General features: G+C 46.4%; 1 protein-coding gene and 2 long non-coding RNA genes across 45 annotated transcripts in view; 2 read left to right on the top strand and 1 right to left on the bottom strand.

The window, feature by feature from the left end:
- snx10a (sorting nexin 10a) overlaps positions 1 to 5,310 on the top strand; it is a 28,868-nt gene extending 23,558 nt beyond the window's left edge. Inside the window, exons 14-17 of one of the 2 annotated variants that reach the window (XM_061266457.1) lie at positions 992 to 1,160; positions 2,647 to 2,763; positions 4,565 to 4,642; positions 5,172 to 5,310. The gene's annotated coding sequence lies outside the window, so the exon portion shown is untranslated. Of the gene's footprint in view, positions 1 to 991; positions 1,161 to 2,547; positions 2,764 to 4,564; positions 4,643 to 5,171 lie in introns of both variants that reach the window. The other variant, XM_061266456.1, reaches the window with a different exon arrangement.
- LOC133144073 (uncharacterized) overlaps positions 1 to 12,363 on the bottom strand; it is a 37,379-nt gene that overhangs the window by 16,415 nt on the left and 8,601 nt on the right. For 34 of the 42 annotated variants that reach the window (XR_009710545.1, XR_009710563.1, XR_009710565.1 and 31 more), the window contains 4 exons: positions 11,133 to 11,248; positions 7,507 to 7,682; positions 5,647 to 6,104; positions 4,725 to 5,298 (listed from right to left, as the gene is read on the bottom strand). This is a non-coding gene — a long non-coding RNA (uncharacterized LOC133144073). Of the gene's footprint in view, positions 1 to 239; positions 596 to 810; positions 1,090 to 2,944; positions 3,482 to 4,543; positions 4,640 to 4,724; positions 5,299 to 5,646; positions 6,105 to 7,506; positions 7,683 to 11,132; positions 11,249 to 12,363 lie in introns of those variants that run through there. The other 8 variants (XR_009710550.1, XR_009710546.1, XR_009710549.1 and 5 more) reach the window with 8 other exon arrangements.
- LOC133144077 (uncharacterized) lies at positions 8,394 to 11,139 on the top strand. The gene is made up of 3 exons (XR_009710588.1): positions 8,394 to 8,523; positions 9,985 to 10,076; positions 10,205 to 11,139. It is a non-coding gene; the product is annotated as an uncharacterized LOC133144077 (long non-coding RNA).

Below are 12,363 nucleotides of genomic sequence, written 5' to 3'. Positions count from 1 at the left end.
GTGAATCGGATGAATTTTGTGGAAGAAGAAGCGGGACAAAAAAGTGGCGGGAATAAAATAGAATAATAATAATAATAAAGTAAATGGAGTAGAATAACATATGTGTGAAGGCCTTCGCCTTCACACAATAATAGAGAATGGTGTAGAATAACATATGTGTGAAGGCCTTCGCCTTCACACAATAAAGTAAATGGAGTAGAATAACATATGTGTGAAGGCCTTCGCCTTCACACAATAATACAGACAAGAAGCACAAGGCACAAAAGACTGTGCTCGTGTCATTAGTTCACAAGCCAGACTGCACTTCCTGCTCTCCAGACACAAACCCATGAACACACAAACACACTTGCACACACACACCATGGCTGACACCAGATGGAGGTGCTGACATAGACAGTGCTGATAACTGACCCCCCTCATCATTCCTACATACACACACTGAAGATGGGCCCAACGTGCACATACACACACACGTATGTACTCACACATTCACACACCCACACCTCGTGTTATCAGCGGTCATCGGTCCCAGCTCGTGTCACATTCCTGTCCCCTTATCTGGACCTCCTTGCCCTGAGCTATAATGCTCCTCCTCCTGAGAGAAACACACAGACAAGGAGAGTCTGCAAGTGTTTGTGTGAGGGGGGGGGGGGGGGGGGTGAATGGAGATGGTTGCCTAGCGAGGGATTGTGGGAGGGGGCGTGGGTTGGAGTGGAATGTGTGGAAAGATGGTGTGGGTGCAGAGGGCAGCAGACAGGCAGCCAGCATGGCGAGAGTGACGATGGGATGGACTTGAGGAGGATGTGTGGCCTGACAACTGGGGTGAAAGTGTTTGCGATAACATTTTGTCTCCCAAAAGTTAGCTTGATGCTAACCTATTTGTCTGCATTCCCCCAGCCAGCTGCTCTCACTCATCTGGCTCTCTGCCCTCGTCCATGTTTTTGGAAGTGTCTCTGAACAGCGCTTTCTCTTCTTTTGTTTTTTATTCCAGAATAAGTCGTCCGTGCTGTCCCGCAATTGGCTGGCGACTCGTCCAAGGTTTAATGTGCCATCTCCACAAGTCAGCTGGGCTCCAGCTCACCCGTGACCCTAATGAGGACAATGGATGGATGCATGGATGGAAGTTGTCCATGCATAGAACCGCTTGAACCCAAATCAAAGTAGGTTTTCAAAGTTGCCTTGGTTTTTCATAGGTTAGTTTCAAAAAGAGTCAGAATTTATAGCATCGTGACTAACCAGACATTTCAACATTGACAACTACAATTCAATTTTTTTTGGGAGGAGTAAAAAAAATATACTTGAAGCAGCCGCCCACATTCGTATAAGCGTTTAACTTCAGTGAGTGTTCCCCTCACACTTAATAAAAATTTCCCCGTCTCTGCCAGAATTTCTGCGATTAATCTTACTGTCCTCCATGCTACCTCTTAATAACTCCCCTTTCCCTGCTCCCTCGCCCGTCTCGCTGTCTAATCCCCTCGCCGCCTTCAACGCCGCATGATTGGAATTTGCTTGCGTGTAATCATATGCACAGGAGAGGAGGAGGAGGTTCTCGCACAACATTTGCCTAAGGCTTCGCGGCGCCGATCGATACGTGGTCTTAAGTTTATCTGATTTTTATCAGCGGGGCCGACAGGGGGCCAGGTCGATGTGCCGCGCCCGCGTCAAGTTGACCTTTTCAGGGACGGCGGCGAGGGAGCTCCCCCCGGGGCCCCCGCGCTCCCCTGTCACTCGGTGACTGGCACAAGTCTGTTGCGCTCAACGACAAAGTCTGCAGAGACGTCTATATCAGCGGCCGGCCCGGCTGACAGGGCCCGGCTGTTGTATTTAGAAACTGTCCTTTGGCCGTGACACTTTGCCGATGATCGCGCCCTAATTTATGCAGGCAAATCTCCTCGGTGCAAAAATGAAAGCTAATAGAGTCATTAGCTGCTAATTCAAGCTGGGATACCTTGTATAAATTGGCTTACTTTCTAAAGCCGTCCCCAGATGACACTGACACACACACACATTTGCACATTCATGCTCAAAAGTGTGTGTGTGTTTAATTGTGTGAGACAAACTAATGTGTGTGTTCTCTGCCCTTCATCCATCGCCATGTTGCTAAAACACATTCAACGCGCCGCAAATGTCCTAACATGTCCGCGAGCGTGGCCATCCGAGCCCGAGAATGCGTTAGCGACGTGTTATTGTCCCACTTGATGGCTTATTATGACATGAAATGTTTATAAGCATTGATCAGCGGCCTGAGAGCCATTTCATATCCTCACTGGCCTCTGCTTAACAGCATAGTGATGGATGCGCAATGATCTCCGATACTACGCAACCGAGACCTGCACAGGCAAGCATATCAAAGACGTGCTCGCGCAAGCACAAATTTCCGCGCACACACACAACCTTATTTAAATTATTCTGAGACTATATCACCAAAAAAAGTTTTTTTTTTCCACAGCCGTCATTTTGATACCATACCAGATTTGTTGCCATTGATATAAACCAGAAGTCATTTTATCAGCCCATTTCTAACGTGAAATTTTCCATGTGTTTAAGATTGTCAAGCCTAAGTTGGACTGGCAGTTCTGACAAATCCTGACCGTGCCAGCGCGTGAGGGTGAAGAGTCTAAAGTGCTGCTTGTTTTCCCTGGAAAGGCTCAAGGTGCTGACAGCGCGTCCAGGAAAAGGTTCCACGCAACTGATGGAAAAGGCAGAATCCATTTTCTCACCCTCCGTGCAAGTCATGTATGGGAAGAGGATCATAGACTTACTGTAAGTCCCCATGACGATTGTAAATCTTTTGATATTATTAACGACGTGTGCGAGACAAGTTGGAAAAAAAACCAAGAGCCTACTCTTGCGCTTTTATATTCTCCGAGTTACTCAGACAGACTCACCTCGGCGCAACCTTTAATTTAAAGACGCGAGAAATTTCATCTGCGTCCATTCGTCTTGCCGCTTCATTACCAATCGATGGGTCGCTCGTCTCGCTGTCATCGTCCGGCTGATGTTAAAATGTTACCTGCATGTCCAATTAGCTGTTCCTAGCTAATTCTGCGTCCAAGCTAACAGCTAAAAGAACTTTGAGAAAGTTTGAAAGGTACAATGAGTTGATTTTCCCTCCACAAGAAATGATTCAAAGCAGATATCTGGAACCGATTCGAAGCTGTCTGCCAAGCAACGCGTCGATGCGTGATGTCACCGAGTGCAGACGAGTGGAATCCACGCTCCCGCGCAGTCCCCCGTTTATTTGTTTGATTCATTTGCGCCACGGCGTGCCGTAACCTGGTTCTGTCGCGCTCCTCCTTCACGGGTTTATTTTAGCAGGGTGGTAAATGGCCCCATAATGTCACTCTAATACTGGGTCAGGCTTTTTCCAAATGCAACGGTGAGAAAAGCGGCCCGGGAGGAAGGATGAGCGTGAGCGGGGTGGGACGAAAACGTCCCTCGTTCATCTTCGGGGGAAGCGGTGAGGGATAAGACGCGGATGCTGAAAAAAAAAAAACGTGCTTACAGTTGTGACTTTGCAAGCTATTTTCGGTTTGATTTGAGATTCCGAGACGGGCCGAGCTCAATTTAGGCCAAAAACAGTCGTCAAGCGAAACGTTTTGCTAGCAATGACGACAAAGCGTTGTCAGATGACAAGTGTTTAATTTCGGCTCGTGTCACGTGTCGGCTGTCACAATCCTTCTGAGGTCGAGGATGCAAAATGGAGACTTTCACAGTTTCTATAATCGGACGTGTGTAGACCAGAGGACAAGACGCGCTGAATATTCAACGCCCTGTCGCTCGGCTGTCAAATGGCGAGGAGAAAAGGGGAACTAGTCAAATTACCGCGCGTGCTCGATTCTGTCGTCTACTCTGACGCATCTGTCAAAGATGGGAACAGTCAGTGCGAGATAGCATTTTTTTTTCCCTCCTATCACTTCCTCCTTCTCATCTTGGAGGCATCTAACCACGCATCACACGTGGAGACAAAGATGCACATCTTGTTCCTTACTCCATCACATTATTTCATGATGGATGACAACATCTTATTTAGTGGGCAAAGCCATGCGGGAATGAGATTCGCTTGGAGGTGATATGAGGAAAAACAGTTGTAACTCTGATGATTAATGCTTGAGGAAATGAGAGGAACGCTAACTTCCCGTGTTCCGCTGAGGTTAGGATGCTTTGGTGCCCAACGTGGAGCCTTTAGCTAATTGGCCAAAGCATCTCACTGGGGTTTAATTAGAAGCAACTCACCTGAATGTAGAAGCTTTTTTTTTTTTAATTACCCCCGATTTTGTTAGGAGAAAGGCTTGCTTGGAGCGCTAATTAACAAAGTGGCTGTGATGCACAAATGTATGCGTGTGCTTTTGTCACCCATACAAAGACATGAATGTGTAGCCGCGGGGGAGATCCCGTGGTGAAACTGCTGAGACACGTTAGCTCGAAAGTAGAAAAGAAAGGGCAAGCAAGAAAACTAAGTGACACACTCAAGGAATGTAACAAAATGTGTGAGAGGGAGTGGTGAAGATGAAAGGGTTGGTCGCCAGTTTGCCAAGCTCACCTGGTTTCTATTCACCTACAGGTTTGACGTCACGTCCACCAATCCAATCTTCTAACCTGGCTTTCACAACAGCACGTCATCTTCAGGCGCCCCCTACTGGTCAGTACGTTTAATGTAAACATTCCAGATGTGCTGCCCCACCCTCAAGAAATCAGACTCAAATGTACTCAAAGAAAGAACATTTGTATTAAAAGTAACATTTTTTATTTTCAAACACTTTTCCTCTATCCAGCTTGCCAAAGTAGCAAACTGTGAACAAACAGTAACCTCCAACTAAACCAGCTCAGTGGCGTAGTGGTTAGAGTGTCCGCCCTGAGACTGGAAGGTTGTGGGTTCAAACCCCGGCCGGGTCATACCGAAGACTGTAAAAAATGGGACCCATTGCCTCCCTGCTTGGCACTCACCATTAAGGGTTGGAATTGGGGGGTTAGAAGGAGTGGAGCTCTTTACAAGCCCTAGGCTTCGTCTCCCTCCTTGCACAGTTTTTGATATAATAATATGTGCTAAACAATAAACTAAACTAAAACTTAAACCAGTGTAATAGAATTATATGATTACAAACATAAGGGTGAACAGTTATTTTGGCCTTAATGCAATGAGAATAATTACATTTCTACATACATTGCAGCAAGCTGACAGTCGTCCCTCTCCTGGCTGACAGCAGTGAGCGCACCTTCAGCCATTCATCAGTGTCACCCCGTCGCCGCCGGGTACGGCCCGGAGCCCATCGCGTCTTCATTACACTCCAAATAAATCTGAGGTGGAAAAAAAAAAAAAAAAAGTCCACAGATGATTTATTAGCTTCCGATGGCGTCATGCTGGTTAGCATGGTCCGTCGCCACTCAAGCCCAAAGAGCCGCTTCTCAGATGTGAGCGGCGGAAATGGGAGGTGACAGAGAAACGTTAGTGAGATGATACCAGTAAGAACCGGTAAGTGCTTGGGACCGATTTGTGGAGGATAGGTTTGGTACGGACAGATTAATGCAGCTCTTGTATTGGAAACGAAACGACATGCTTTCATTGACGGACTTTTCTCTTTTCCGGTTTAACGGCCGAGACACCAGGACAGACTTGACGTGCATAAGTAAGATAAGCAGACTTACGGCGGTGTGATAAAGACACGTGGGGGATGAGTCAGTCAGAAACGGAGAGGTTGGATACTCCCCTGGCTCTCAGCTCCATGTGGTATCAGGATGAGGGATTGCCTGCCAGCACTCAGCCCAAGCTTCTACTCAGACTGCACACAAGGATTCCCTACAGAAACCATTAGTCTGCGCATTAAACGCTATTAGAGCACACACACGCTTGGAGAAGAAAAAGAGGACTGGTTGTGAGAAGCTATCATCTGTGTGTTTGTGTATTTTTCTTTTGCTGCTCTTTCACTCATATCGTGTGTGTGCCATTGTGTTGTTTATGTGCGATCCAAGTGTAATTGGGTTGGTGACAACCCTGACAATGTGACACCTGCACTCCACCATGCTGGCCTGGAGTCAGCTGGAGCTTCTTCAATATCTGGAGTGACCAATGGTTCTCTTAGGATGGAGAGCACCTTGAGGGAAACCTGCATGAAAATATGTTCTGCAATTATTTTTTCTTACTGTAACATGTATGCTAATTGCTGTTAGCAGGTCTTTGGCGTTTCACATTTTATTTCACCATTGAGCTTTGATTGCCTTGACCACGTCTTAAGGGGTCCAACTTCACTTCCTACTGTGAGTCAAGTGAGCGGCGCAGAAAATGGATGGACGGGTTGGACAATTAGGCGGTGAGTTGTACAACAATTGGACTTGTTTTACCTTGCTGGGAAGTAAAGGTCAGAAGGTCAAAACTGGGAGAATAGATTTAATAAGAAGCCGTGTGGTTTGCCCTGACGGCTTGAAAAGGAAAGGTTAGGAGACGATGAGGGATGGGGGCTGCAAAGGTGAAGGTAACTTTATGGTGGAGTGGGGGGGGGGCTTTGCGATGGATGCTTGGGGTAAGGTAAGGGTGAGGAAACAAAGGGAAAGCCAGAGTGAGGAGAGAAGGTGTTGAGGTGGATTTGGGGGGAGGGCTATGGTGTGTGTGAGGTTGTGCTGGGGGTGTCAGTACAGATGCTCTGTGACCGAGTGTCACAACTCGGGCGAGGAAGCTGAATCCAACAATTAATCACCGGGCCCCTGTGCTTGTAATCAAACTGGCTCTAGCCATGATGTATGAGGCATGTCACAATTACCCAATCACACACACACACACACACACACACAGGAGCTCTCAGTTGATCATGTGCACGCATGCATACACATAAGTATGAGGATGAATAGACACACGGTTAGCCTCTGGGAGATCACGCTGGCTGTCTTCCAAGGCCACGAAGCCGCAAACAAATATCGCACAAAGCCGACGGGTTCGAATCTTAGTCAGCAGCACCGTGGTGGGGCAGTGATTAGACGAGTCTAGATGGAGAGGAAGAATTAAAAAGTGAATCTGCGGGAGTCAAAGTCTAATGAGGGAGACAGTGAATAATGCGAGCGGAAGACGGATGAAAAGACGGGACGAGTCCGGGAGACACGCGAGGGGTGAGGTCGCAAATTAGCCAATCACGGCGGCGATAACGAGGGAGAGATAGCGGGAAGTGATGGCTGAGGAGGAGGAAGGATGAAGGAGGGGGGGTCCGTGGGGATGGCTAGGCTGGTGAGGATGAAGCTCTTGGTCAGCGCTTTCCAGGGAAGATGGCGAGCAGGCCAGCTGACAGGATGAATAATTTAGGACGAGGTGTGGACATTGATCCCACGATGCACTTGTGCCTGACCGCAATGTGCCAAACACATTTCCTCACATGTGCAATCATGTCCTTTAGACTGCCATCAAGCTTTCACTGCACATTTCTGCATCATACACGTCTTATTTGTGTATTCCCATCATTTATTATTATTATATTTTTATGCATTCTGTCCAATTAATGGCATTAGTGCGATTGTACTCACATTGTCAATGTTTCAATCCCCGCTGTGAATGTCGCCGCCTCTCAGTAGCCTGCTCCTTCCTGTTTGGTCCGCTCACTTCCTGTCGACGCAGCCTGATACTTCCTGGTTGACTCACACGTCTTTGACCCCTGCTAGTTCTGGCCGCCAAGCTAAACACAACTGCTTCCACTCCACTTCTGTAAGCAAAGAAATACATTTTTAGATTTCTGATAACAAAAAAACCAGTCATAACAACCGCTACTAATTTGAATATTTTTTTGTTTTAAATCTTAGCTAGTCTTGATTTCCCTCAGGCCCAACGCAAGATCATTTTTTAACGGCGCGGAACAATGTTTCTCCCGAATCTCTGCGGCTTTTCAGACACCTCTCCTCTTCATTCATCACACAGCCTGAACAAGTGACCGAAGAATGACCTCGCTCGCACACACGCGCGCACATGCACGTACACACACCCGGCGAATGCACAAACACGGCATCAACTCGCACAAAAGCGCGATTAATTCATCACAAACGACGGATACCTTGGAACACATGCTCAAACACGCATGTGGGGGTACACACACAAACACACACATATTCCCATCACATCCGTTACAGATGGCTTCGCCTCCTCCTCCATCCTAAATGAATATAAATATGTCTGCTTGACATCATTCATCTGCCAGGGAGAATTATGCACTTCCTCTTTCTGCCAGCAGAGGCAGCATTGCCCCGCCTGTGTCAGAAAAGAATCACAACACTTTGATCCAAAACAGTCAGCTGGGCTCAAAGATAAAATGAACCCCTTTTTCCTGCCATCCTCATCCAATTATCGACAGAATTTCCTCTTCTTCTGAATACGTTTTATTCGCTAACCATCTCGCTGATGCTATCGCCCTCTCTTGACAGGAAGTGTTCACAATAAAGTATTAGAAAGCCCATTAGCGGCACTTTCCAGCGCCGCGGAGCCAGCGGCAACCCGATATCATCGGCGGATCCCAATGAAGATGATGGCCAGATGACAAGTGAGTGAAGGAGGTGAGAAAGGGAACAGATAACACTGATGGGGACAAAATGAATCTAAAGGGAGAGTGAGAGATACGCAAGTAGATTTTTTCTTTTTTAGAGAAAAGCAGCACAGGCTCCAAATATTTAATATTTTTTGGACTTGCACCTGTTAAGAATCTACTATGACACCCACAATGACGAGAAGTTCATGAGTAGTGCTTGCTAAGTCCTTTGGGAGGCAACAGCGGTTTCACGTTGAAATAGCTGCTGGCAATGTGCACTCCATATGTCATTAAAAGCCATTAGGGAAACACCAGATTAACATTACAACTGGAGTGGTGTCTTTGAAAGTTTGTACACCATCTTTGATATCCACTTTATCAAGCTTGAGATCCATATAATAGTACAATGCACAATTTTCATGCTCATACAGGTCAGCATACCTGTCTACACAAAGCACCGCTAGGGGCAGTAGAGGAACATAATAGATGTCCATCTATTGGACCCGCTCTATTGCGTCTGTATGTTTTGTGACAAAAACATTGTTGGCGTCCATTACGGCTTGTCCACATCAAATCAAAATCTAATTGTTGGGAAGGGAATTTTTCAACTCAGGTAGGCATGCAGCCTCCAGTAAAGCAGAAAGCAATATGTCTGCATAGAGGTCAGGTGGAGGTCAGTGTGGAGTGTCTGTCCTCCTCCTCTCATTCCTGTGACAAAAGAGAGCCAGTTTGGTTGCCAGGGAAACAGGCTTCTTCCATGGCCATGCAGGAAGACGTGGGGACGGGCAGGGCGGCTTTGTTTCGCCGGTGATGAAACGCCCGCCGTGTGCATTTTTAATCGGACGACTCGTGCTCTCCGTTCCGAGGGCTCATCTAGTAAAGCCTGATTATGTTGGGTGACACTGATGGTTTTGCTTGTTTTATGATGGCGCCTCATTGTTACCCTTCCTGACGCATGCGAGCAGCTGAGAGCACAGATAGTCACGGCAAACAGCTCGGGCGACGAGTAAAGCAAGATGCACCTGGCCAAATAAACACTTTCCACGCACAACGCGCGCATTAGGCCAGAGCACACAATTGGGTTTTGTCCTTTGTCGTATCTAAGCGAACACTACTGTTTGGCTTAGCACGACGGGGGTGGGGGGGGGGATAAAAATGGCCGATCACTATGGCAACGCTGTGTGCCGTTCTGCTACAGCTGTGATGTATATGCTGACACTTTTGACCCTGCGGTGAACTCTATAACGCAAGCTAACGCAGCTAGAGCGTGGCTGCTGCTAATTTACAATGCATTGTGTTAACATAACTGTGTATATATGATAAATATATATATATTATTTCCACAGCAATTCTCACCTTGGTTCACCTGGGTTTATTTAGCCCTCATTTTGTTTCCCGCTCCCACTCGGTTATTGTCACACAACACTTCCTCAAAGTGGCACGCCATTTCCACTGGCATTTAAAGTCATGCATGTTGTCTCACATGTAGGGAAGGGTCAAATCCAAAACACATGTCAACACAGAGCAAGAGGTCCTTCCCTCCAGTGACGTTCTTCTGCACGTGACAAAGGACGTGGAAAGGTCAACTAACTTAACGGGCCCTCCCTCACACACAAACGCTTACGTCACGGGCCACACAAAGCAACGCAACACTTGCATGAGCTCCTTCAATCAGCACTTGTCTCCTCATGTCTGGTTTATTTTTGCAGACGTGGAGGGTGTCGTCTGCATATCTACCACTAGGAGTGCTGCAGCTTGGCAGTTGGAGAGCACTCAATGTTCCACAGCTGCTGCCGTTGCCTCACTCTGATCCTCCGCAGAGGAGCTGACAGTCCATAAATGCACACATTCTTAATCATCCACATTGTTGCTTTTGATTGGGGAACAATTGATTCCACATGGTTCGAACATCTATTATATGGGACACGTTAATAGCTACGCTAACCCGGAATACTAGAGTTTCAAAGCTAGGGTTAGGGTTTCAAAGTAGGGTTTAGATTGGACATAGTTGTATACTTCCTCTTTGTGTCAATGGCAGCCAAAAACACAACAGTTACACACAAACACACACACACACTGATCCACAGCCCCTCCCTCCCCTGTCACTGCCAGTGGTCCTGCCACCAATGTTGAGCAGGTGACCTTTTCTTTCGGCTAATCCACACCAAAAAGCCCTAATTACTGCTGCCGCTCCACCAACCTCTGCTGTCCCAATAATCAATACAGCCGATTGACCGGCAGATCACCCCGTCAACACGCCGGCACCATACTTTGTGGCTTAACATCATGTGTGCACATGATGGCATTTGCAAAGAAGACAAAGCTTCCGCATCTGTGTTGTTGTTGTTGTTGACAAACGGGCCGTGAAATGCTTATAGACACTACAGGAGCATCAACGACAACACACGCAAAAAAAAAAAAAAATCCGAAACAATGTTATCAGGCAGGAGAAGGAAGTTCCATTTTTGATTGTAGCTACAACAACACAACCATATCAGTGAGAACTCCATTTCCTCCCATGTTCTTTCACTCCTTGTCACTCTCGCTGACAGACTTTGATTGCACGAGACAAGTTAATGAAAAGCTACAGCGGAGGAAGAAGGCTGCACCTGCCAGTGAGCCAGCCGGCGTGCATACCTGCAGGCGCGTTTGGGAGCTTGTCTTCGGGTCCTCGGGTGGTATCGCAGCCATGACGAGGGACTTGCAGAGTGATGAGAAGTACAGGATACGCTTGCTTAATGTGGCAAAAAAGGCTGAGGTAAAGAAAGAAAAGAACATGTTATTTTGAACGTATTGTCACAATTCTAAAATACATATATGCTGATTAAAAATTGTTTGTCATGGTAGTCTGCAAAGTTTCAATCAAGACAATTTGCCTCTTCGATTTTTGAAAATTAAAAAAAAAAAAAAATTAGGTCAACACTGTAAGCTACACTTACAGCTTTGTTTGTGAATATTTTTAATATTTTGTAACATTTATATGTTAATTTCTTTTTTAATCAATTTTTTTCATTAATTATTTGATTGATTTATTATTGAATGTAAATCAAATCATCTCAATGAAACCACTGTACTGCACTACTCAGTGTCGTCGCCACGGCAACAAATAAAAGCAGCATTTTGTTCCCACCCTACTGACCCGCAATCATCTGTGGTTATTCTACGAGCTTTGAGCTGGGTCAAAAGGAGTCAATAACTCGCATGCTGTCATTGTTATGACGCAAGGATCTTAACCTCAGAGGGCTCACATATTTTAATTCTCGCGTTCGGTAATTAGAAAACAGTTGCGGATGATAAAGTGGCCGGCTGAATTCCCTCAAGTAGCAATACGTTAGGCTATAATGCTATCTAACGACATCAATAGCAACATCACCTTGATATACTGGCTGCACTGGTGGATTTCCAAAGTGTCCTATCGGCGTTAAAGCTGCAATAAATAAAGCCTGCAGTGTCTTGTATAGAGCAAAATGGCCGTAATACATCTGCGGATGTTAACAGATTCAATAACGGTGACTTGACGATTGTCTTCTAGTCAGTAACAATCAATGTACGTTGGTGATCCATAGGTGCTCATGGGTTTCAATAAAAATGTTTTATTTTTTCTAAATCATGGCTGTAAATTGAGCTATTTTGCTGTAATCAAATATTTTCGCAAATGTGTGTGTGTGCTGCAACCCCGCAGAGAGCTGCCCCAGTCAGGCCGACCCGCTGAGTGAAAGCCTGTGCTAATGTTTAGTTTTCGGGGTGAAGAAGAAGGTGAGGAGGAAGGAGGAAAGGATGAGCGGATGACAAGGTTGAAGTTGGCCGCTTCGCCCGAGAGTAGAGAGAAGTCTGAAGGGAGGGCGGGACGGGTCAGAGAGGAGCGACG

This window comes from Syngnathus typhle, linkage group LG20 (genome assembly GCF_033458585.1).
Source record: "Syngnathus typhle isolate RoL2023-S1 ecotype Sweden linkage group LG20, RoL_Styp_1.0, whole genome shotgun sequence".
NCBI classification, from domain to species: Eukaryota; Metazoa; Chordata; class Actinopteri; order Syngnathiformes; family Syngnathidae; genus Syngnathus; species Syngnathus typhle.
Note: the sequence above shows the minus strand (reverse complement) of the source record. Positions and strands in the feature narration are given on the sequence as shown.